Below are 9,551 nucleotides of genomic sequence, written 5' to 3'. Positions count from 1 at the left end.
GGTTGGGTGTATGTGGGGGGGTTTAGCTATTTAACATTGTTATATAATAGAAAAAGAACAATTTCTAAGATTGGTTATGATGTAATATAAATGAAAATTTGCACTTTGTGAAATTTACAAGTAAAGGAAAAAAAAAAAAGACAACTAACACTAGTTAAATGTTAAGATCCTCTCCCTGTTTTCCCCTCCTCTGTCTTTGCTTTGTATCTTTGACTGTCATCCCGAATATATTAGACTTCAAAGCTGATCTGCGAGCAGTGTCGATTTAATGTACTGTCGAGCGCCGAGGTGGTTTTCCGCTCAAGTCCACGTTGGAGGACGACGAGACTGAATCACAGCAGCAGGTTTCAGTTTTTTTTTTGTTCTTGAACACGTGTTGGACTGAGGTGGTGTTTTCTTAAAGCCTCACACACAGTAGCAGCCTGGGAACAGACTTCTGGGAATCCTTTTTGTACTGTTTTTATTTTAATTCCGTTTCTTATCATGTTTTCTGACGTTACGGACAACAACGGTTTTCTTTTTACCTGCATTTCCACAATAACATTCCATATCATTTAGTGAGAAAACATACATATTGACTGCTGTCGAGAAGAGAGTGTTTTTTGTTTTCTGTTTTTTGTATTTTTTTGAAGAAAGGAAAAAAAAAATGCCTCAGGTCAGTCGTAGCATGTGATTATGCTTAATTCCTCGCAGCTGATGGTGGAAGCTGTTCAGTGAGGATCTGAAGCTGATTTAAAAACTGTCATATCATTAGCTCAACAAAGGGAAGTAGTTCTCTTAGAATTTCCCCCATCCATTGTGTAACCTATATCAAGCTGAATAAAATTGTGTTTATGTACAATACATGGTTCTTTGTCCACTCACTGCGTCTTCCGCTAGTGTGCATCAGTTCAGTGTCTTTGACTGGAGAGCCTCGGTGTGACCTGGTGCACAGTACTGGTAACCATGTCTGTGACATGCTTTGGTCAAAATACCATAAGGATGAAGCACCACAGCAGTTCAATCACCCTGCTAAAACAGCCCATTTCAGAGCGCTCCATTTAGTAGTATCTCTTAAGGTCCTAAAAAGTAAAAACAAAACTTAAGGGACAGGAAATGGCATCAGCCACAGAGGCTACAGGGAGCTAACAGCAGTTAGCATTTGGAGAAGTGATCGTTTGCAGGCTCTAGCAGGCACATTGCCGTCATATATAACATGTATCCACTGGACAGATAAATCCTCTGAGGCTGGAAGTTTGTGTAGAACTCTGTGCTGCACTGTGGAGCCAAGAATATAACTTTTTGCAGACTTCTGGTTTTCGGATACCGATGCCCTTGCCAGCACTCTCGCGTGTTTCACGGACAAAGCGGAGCTCCGCGAGACAACAATTACAGGAATTTAGGAGGACCACATAAACATGAGTGAGTCATCTTTTTTCACACTTTGCCGACTGATGTGGGGATCAGTGGGATCTTTATTAAGCTTGGATGACGGCTACAATCAGGATGAGTAAAACAATTTAAATGAATAATGGTAGATTATTGAATATGTTTTACACAGAAAACAGAATAACCTCGTGTGACTAGGTGTTGGACTTTCCAGTTGTAGCGCCTCAGTCCTGGAGTGTGGCGTTACTGGCTGCTGATAGTTTTTTTTCTTAAGTGCACTCGGGTATAAATCACAACTAGATCCTTTCTTAGTGTCTGGAAAGATATAGGTTATTTTCTTCCAAAGTCGACTCATTTTTCCATTTCCATTAAATAAAACAGAAACACACCTGTGCACAATATAGAGTAAAATGACGGGGAACCTCAGCATGACCCTGTAACGCAGTACTTTTTAAATGTAAAGTTTTTAAAATGTGTAATTTTACATGTACACAAAAAACATACTTAATTACAGTAACGCGAGTAAATCTAATGCATTACTTTCCACCTCTGGAAACGACAGTAGCTTTGTGTCGGCAACATGACATGTCAGACATATACAGACAAACTGTTTCAGTAAGGTTCATGTTTTGTGAAGGAAGCGCTGTGTATTTATCCCTGTTCTCCTTTATCTTTTTTTATTTATTTATAAAAACATTTCTACTCTGCTCAAAGAAGAACTCCAGGCCTCTCTTTCTGACGACCAAGATGTCAAAGAAACATCTGACCTATTTTTAATAACCCATTCCATTTTTGAGTCACTCTTCAGGTCTAACCTCAGGCTATCCCCAAACATCCGCAGGGAGCAGGCATAGCCTAGATAGAAATGGAGAAGGCCTATTTTTTTGTTATTTCTCTAAGCCATTTTCTCTCTGATTTGCATTGTTTGGACGAGCAGTGAGCACTTTACCCTCCACAGATACTATATCTTTAGTGAAGTGACTCTTTACACTGTTCTGTCTTTGTTATAAAAAGTTACAGCCAGCGTGGCCATGATGTACAGTATATGCATTTATTACACACGTCGCAGAGTCCTTGCATCTCCCTCTTTATAACAAACACCGTCATCGTGACTCGAGGCAGTAAAGCTAATGCTGTTGTAAAAGCAGAAACGTTCCTCAGTTCACAACCCTGCTCCGTGATTTTTCCACTGCGGTGAAATATGTTTCATGTAAAAGGTCATAAATATGTAACTCGTGGCGATAAATATTGCAAGTTGCAATGTCTGTATAATGTGGTGCAGTAGATGATGTGCTCCCTGAGTGATTAACACGACTATTTTTCGGGGTGGTCCAAAGACGCACAGATTTTGGGGATTAGGCAAAACTGTCAAAAAGATTGGCACAGGACCCCCACGACCCTCGTGTGCAGGATGAAGCAGTCGTAGAAGATGGATGATGTCAAGTAGAATAAATAAGATTCCTAGGAACACTCCAACAAAATAAATATGTCCGTTTGCTCCTGGTTTAATGTTTTTGGATTAAGTGACTTTTGAACATAAATGTTGACAATACCCTCCACATGTGATTTAAAAAAAATATGGCATAGTAGTAGGGTAGTATATATCGTTTTACACAATTCTCTGCTGCTGGTGAAGAATGAAATGGTGAACTTCTGCTGGCCGACAAGGTTTTATTTTCTTTGCAGCGAAAAGGTCAATATTCACACAAGTGATCCTAGCTGGAGAAAGACCCAGAGCATAGTGAGCCCTCCACATTTATACCTGTGCAACTCCTCTTTTGCGTTCTTCCAATAGACAAAGGAGTCTGCCTTTCCAGGCCGTGTTTTCACACCTCTTTGACCACTGTATGTGTCGGGGAGCCGACTCCCTGCAGATGTTGTAGGAAGGTGCAAGTTCAGTCTAGACATCCTAATTACACAATATACAAGGTATAGGGCGATGGGCAGTTCTAGCTCTGAGACAAAGAAATTGAATTTACCAATACAGGAAGAATCCTGGCTAATTTGTTCCCTGTGGAATAAAGCTCTTCCACTTTTTTGATGTGTAATCGCCAAGAGTTTCGGTGACCACATGAATGCACACTACATTTTGGCCAGTGTTGTAATGTAGTAGTACAAATACTTTGTTACTGTACTTAAGTAGAATGCTTTTCTAGTCTTGATGAGCTGCTTTACACTATAGTTTTCACCCATTCGCACATCTTTCATACCCATTCACACGCTGCAACATGGGGTTTATTTAAGTAATATTATAAAAAATGACTTGAACTTCTAACAAAGTCATTTTCTGGTACTTTTACTCAAGTATCCCTTTAAGGTACTTTATACAAGATTGTTTTTAGCTCTGTCAGATAATGACCAATGAGTCGTCATGAGATTTTTTTTGTGCGTTAACTGTAAGAAGAAATAATTCTCATGACTATTCTTATTTTCTGTCTATCTGCTCCCTCTTACAAACATGAGACAGTCTATAAAAAGAGAAATGATGTGATGTGTATGAACATACTTACAGTTTATCGTTTTTAAACCAAAGGGGCTTTATTTGGCATTTTGGAAGAAACGTATTCACAAGCAGATCGACTGAGAGATTTTAAGGGGATTTCTTTAACGAAGTAAACAAGTTGTTATTTGCACTTGTTTAGTCCCCTGGTTGAATTCTGTCCTCTTATCGAGCTCACTTAACATTCAAATCCCTGAACTGTTGTTTTTGAAGAGAACTACCTCAAAACTTATTACTCCAGTTTTCTTCTGTAATTATAGCTTCTCTGTCACATTTTTAGCATAATCAATAATGAGATATTCGCCGTAGACTCGACCCACGTTTTTCAAACTGTGGGTACGCGAGCTTCTTCTGGTGGTACTTGGAGGACAATCAGAAAATAAGGGTGCAAAACAAAAAATATGATTTAAAGGTGCATTATGTAATAAATCTAAAGCAACTGGCCATAAAATCCTCCTAATATGTCACAGAGACTCAGGAATAATGTTCATATAACAAACTGAATTCACCAACAACAACAGTACAGCCAAAATATTTGCATTGAAATTTTTTTTTTGCAAACTGCAAATTATGTTTTGGCATGTGGCGCCACCTACCGCCGTCTACCAATCATTGCAGTCAGTAGAGTCTCAGCTGCCGAGCAACCACGGGTTGCCAGTTAGGTCAAAAAACGAAACCTAAAAGACGTCGGTATTTTGAATTTGAATGTAGTAACCGTTTTTGGCGGCATTCTTACATATGGCACCTTTAAATAATAATGATAATTAGATTCACCTTATCTCTCGCTCCATCTTAATCTAATTGCAATATACCAATGTGTGAAGTATAATATGTGAGGAAGAGGATGATGATGGGAGAGCAAATTATCTTATTGGGAATAAATCAGGCTCCTGTGAAAAGGCCACAGCTGACTTTGCTCGACCTGCTATTTAAACCAATGTATTTTAATAAGAGCTCCATATTTTCTGAGGTGGTAGAACATTTGAGAAAAAACTAGGTTAGAAGATTAGAGGCATTCTGGTTTGCAATTTAAGGTCCTGTGCCACAATAAATACAATAAATATAGGAGCTAATAGGAGTTAATTTTCCTTTGATGAGAGTATCTTGTATATTTGCATTTTATTTAATATGTGATTATATACATCTGTAGAAGTTACAAAAGTATCTCTCCTGTGAACTACAGATGGACTTTGCTGTGAGTGCTGACCCACTGCTGGTTGTTTCCAACTCAACTGCATCAAATCCAGCATCATGAATGTCAGGAGGCGACTTTATTTGAAGGTCAGTGCTTTCACTTTCACAGTTCCAAACATGAACACTAGATGGCGTCCACTTTACACGTGCACTAGGGAACTGTAATGACATCAGGGAGCAGCACAGACTTCCTGTAACTCATACCTTAAACACACCATCAACAAACACACAAACACTTTAACCCTTTACTGATCTTTTCTGCTCTATCGCCTATTAGTGAAACGAAGTTAATTAGTTAATTACTCCCAACAAGTCTGATGACATGTCATGTTGCTTACCTCGACAAAAAATACATCAGTATTTTCAGTACTTACATAATCTGCATACTTCCTCTTGTTTAACTTTCCGTAAAAGAAAACAAAACATTGAGGAAAAATATTAATATGTATGAGAAGCGAAGCGTGCTCAGACGTAGAAGGTTATGCATATTTTTGGTGGTGATGCCAAAGAAAAACACTGCATATCTCACACATCGACTCAGTAAACAACTTCTCACAATATTAGTAGTATTGATTAACACAAGCAAGGGCTTCTAAACTGGCTGTCAAGTCGATTGTGTCACTGGACACAAGTGCTAAAACTATGGAAAATGTAAACATTGTTTAATTTTTAACATGGTTTAACTCCTGCATGTCTCGGGTTTTTAGGTTACATTTGTGTAAGTTGATTTATACGGAAGAGGATTAGGGCCACACAGGAAAAAAATATTTGAGTTCTGACTTTATTCTTAGAATTCTGACTTTAAAGTCTAGAATTGTATAGTCACAATTCTGACTTTAAAGTCTAGAATCTTTTAAACTCACAATTCTGACTTTAAAGTCTGGAATTCTGAGAATAAAAGTCAGAATTCTGACTTTTAAAACTCAGAATTGAGAATAAAAGTCAGAATTCTGAAAATAAAGTCAAAATTCTGAGTTTAAGGTCAGAATTCTAAGAATAAAGTCAGAACTCAAAAATGTTATTCCTGTGTGGCCCTAATCCTCTTCCGTAGATTTACTGTAACATTACTGTACTGTTACAGTACACTAAGGTTTCCAGGTGGAAGCTTTACAAAAGGTTCTACCTGGAACCAAAAAGGGTTCTCCTGTGAGGACAAGCCGAAGAACCTTATATGGTTCTACTTAGCACTTTTATTTCTAAGCTTGTAATCACGTATACCCTTTAGGTACTTTATACAAGACTGCTCTTACCTTACAAACCCATTTTTCTACAAAACAACACCAAGAATGTTCCATTAACTTCAATTTTAATCCTTAAAAAGGGTTTATTGTTAGACATTTAGCTTATTCAGTGAACTTGAATGTACCTCTTAGATTAAATGACCCCTGGATAGTTGGTGGTAACTGTCCATTTTTTTGTGCTCTGCACATCATTTCTATTCACTTAGTTGACCTGAAATGATGTTTATCGTAGTTTTAGACAGAAAAAAAACCAAACCATTCCTCATCTTCACACTTACAGACACTATAGACCTTAATTATATCTTGATTACAATCATTACCAGCAGCTAATTCTGTATTTGTCACACTAAAATATTACAACTTACTCAGCCAAACAAACGTTGAATCGAATCTGCTCTTCACACCTTACATTACGTGTCCTCACTCGGAGCACTTGAGACCAAGCCAAAGACTGAAATCACGTGATATCCTCTGTGACGTGCTCAGATTTCCAGTGTCAGCTGCTTTCCTGTCCATTATCCGCAAGTCCTCAGAAATGTCACGACGATCAATTCCCGACCATGTCACCTGAGCAAGTGCGTCTGACTGTGGCCCCTGACGCCCGGACGAGGGACAAGAGACACTGGGGTGAGTCACGATGAGCTTTGCAGATAAAATACATTCCCTATAGTAATGGGTGAGTGAGGAGTTCATTACTTTGAACCCTTAGTGCTCATGAAGCTGGTGGATCTGGACACATGGTAATTTGCTGTGAGAATAATGCACAACTCCTTATATGGACATCCTGTGGGTGTGTGTTTATAGGTCACATATTCAGGCTTTAAAAATGCCATTTTTTTCCCGCATCTTCTTATGTGTTGTTGAGGTTATAATTCATTTCATATCACATTTATAGTAGTGATATAAAGTAGCAATAACTGTGCAGAAGTCATAAAGTATACTCTTAGAAATAATGGTTTCGAAAAGGGTCCTTCAACAAGGGCTGAGGTTCTACCTGGAACCATTTGCTAATGGTTCCAGGTAGAACCATTTTGATCCAGAGAACCCTTTAAAACCCGTTTCCTGAATAAAGGGTTTTAAAAAGGGTTCTCGGTGGAACCCTCCAAAAGGGTTCCAGGTGGAACTTTATAAAAATGTTCTACCTGGAGCCAAAAAGGGTTTTCCTATGAGGACAAGCCGAAGAACCTTATATGGTTCTACTTAGAACTTTTATTTCTAAGAGTGTGTATAGAGTGTCTTTATCCTCTTTTTTTCCAGCACAACCTAAACAATCTGATCTAATTTTCACCAACTATATAAACACACCTGAGCAAAAAGTACTCAAAATGTTAAAAATCGGATTTACGTCACAGTATAAGTACAAGTACAAGTTCACTTGGCTCGTTTTTATGAACAAAAAATCAAGGAAAAAATGCTCTACACTCTTAGAAATAAAAGTGCTAAATAGAACTATATAAGATTCTTCGGCTTGTCCTCATAGGAGAACCCTTTTTGGCTCCAGGTAGAACCTTTTTATAAAGGTTCCACCTGAAACCCTTTTGGATGGTTCCACTAAGAACCTTTTACAGGGTTCTCTGGATCAAAATGGTTCTCACCGGAACCATTAGAGTTACCAAGAACTCTTGAAAAAAACGTTTCTTCGGTAAAGGGTTTTTCAGAAGCAAAAGGACCCTTTTGGAACCCTTATTTCTAAGAGTATATGTAACATTCTTATAGCCTCTACTGTATGTTTTAAAATAGTAATGGAAAAAAGCAGCCAAAATGCTGTGTGTTCTAAGGGTTAAACATTCAGTTTAACACAGGGATACTTGCCAGAAACTGAATAGACGACTCATATGCATCTATAATTGCTTTAAACTCTAAAATAGCTTAGTCGAACACAAATCAGTCTCAGTGAACATTTCATGGTTTGAAGCTGATGCTCATGATGTGAAAAAACTGTTGCCTGACACTTTTGGGGGGAAAAGGGGTTGGAGTGAGGGCAGGACTTTTCCAGTGGTTTACAATCTGCAGTCTCACTATTAGAGGTCACAAGTTCTTAAACATTAGGTATTTAAAACACACAGTTAGTTTCATAATCTGACGGTTTAAGGTTCCTCTGCGACACTAGAAAGGTAAAGCCGTATAGCTGATGAAAGGATGACCAGACGGATGGACAGATGGAGGGATAGTAAGATTTATGAATGTAATCCTTTTATTCATTTGTCCCAGTTCCAGTTGTATTGCTGCCTTTAGACCAACTCTCTTTAAATAATATTTCACAAATGCATCACTTCTAACTGCAACAATCCTGAGTCTCAAGTGAGTGGGATTATTTTTTTTTGCAAGTTGCGAATGAAAAGTGCAGCTCGACAATGATGATCTGTGCAAAATAGAGGGGGAAACTATCTTTTTATGCTGCTTTTCCTGCTGATTTTTTTCCATATAATTTTCTGTATTCAATTATGAAATGTACTTTATTTCTATAGCCCTTTACAACAACCCACAGGTGACCAAAGTGCTTTACAAAATAAAAGCATCATAGACACACAACATTAAAAGCAGGCAGCATGAAAATGGGTATTAAAAGCCATTCTGAATAATCACGATGTTCAATCATAATGACCTTTACATTTGAGTTGTTATGAATGTGTTTAGCTTTTGTTGAAAGTTAATCAGAGAAGTAATTCATAACCTACGCGCTCAGAATAAAGTTGTAGAGTTAAAAAAGTGCATTTTATTTTTTCCTGTGTGGTGGAAAAAAGGGAGTTGTAGAAGGGTTCAGATTTATAAATAATTGTTTATTTTAACTGTGATATATCTTGTGTCTTTCGTCCCCTTTTCACTGTTTCTCCACCTGGGGGCGCCACACGCTGACCTGTTGTGTTGGTTTTGAGCATGGGTTGGTTCAAGGACAAAACTGCAGTTTAAAGGACAAACACTTTAGTCCAAATGTGATCTCACTGACAGTATGTAGCTGCTGGATTATAATATATTATATATATTAATCTCTAAACGTTGTTCTTTCCTGTTTATGTCACTGATATTTCTAACATTTTCTTAGATCAGCTTTACATCTAGTCTGGCACAAATAAATGATATCCTTTCATGCATCCATTCAACTGTGTTACACTACAAGTAGAAGTTCATACAGCACATGTGGGCAAACTGGTGTCATCTTCACTTTAAAATGTGTAAGATATTTAAAATGCTCTTTATTTCCAGGCCTTTATTTGGACACAATGGTGAAGGAATTGTAGTTAGTCTGT

Source organism: Microchirus variegatus (genome assembly GCF_963457635.1).
Source record: "Microchirus variegatus genome assembly, chromosome: 1".
Classification (NCBI taxonomy): domain Eukaryota; kingdom Metazoa; phylum Chordata; class Actinopteri; order Pleuronectiformes; family Soleidae; genus Microchirus; species Microchirus variegatus.
This window is presented reverse-complemented; position numbering follows the sequence as displayed.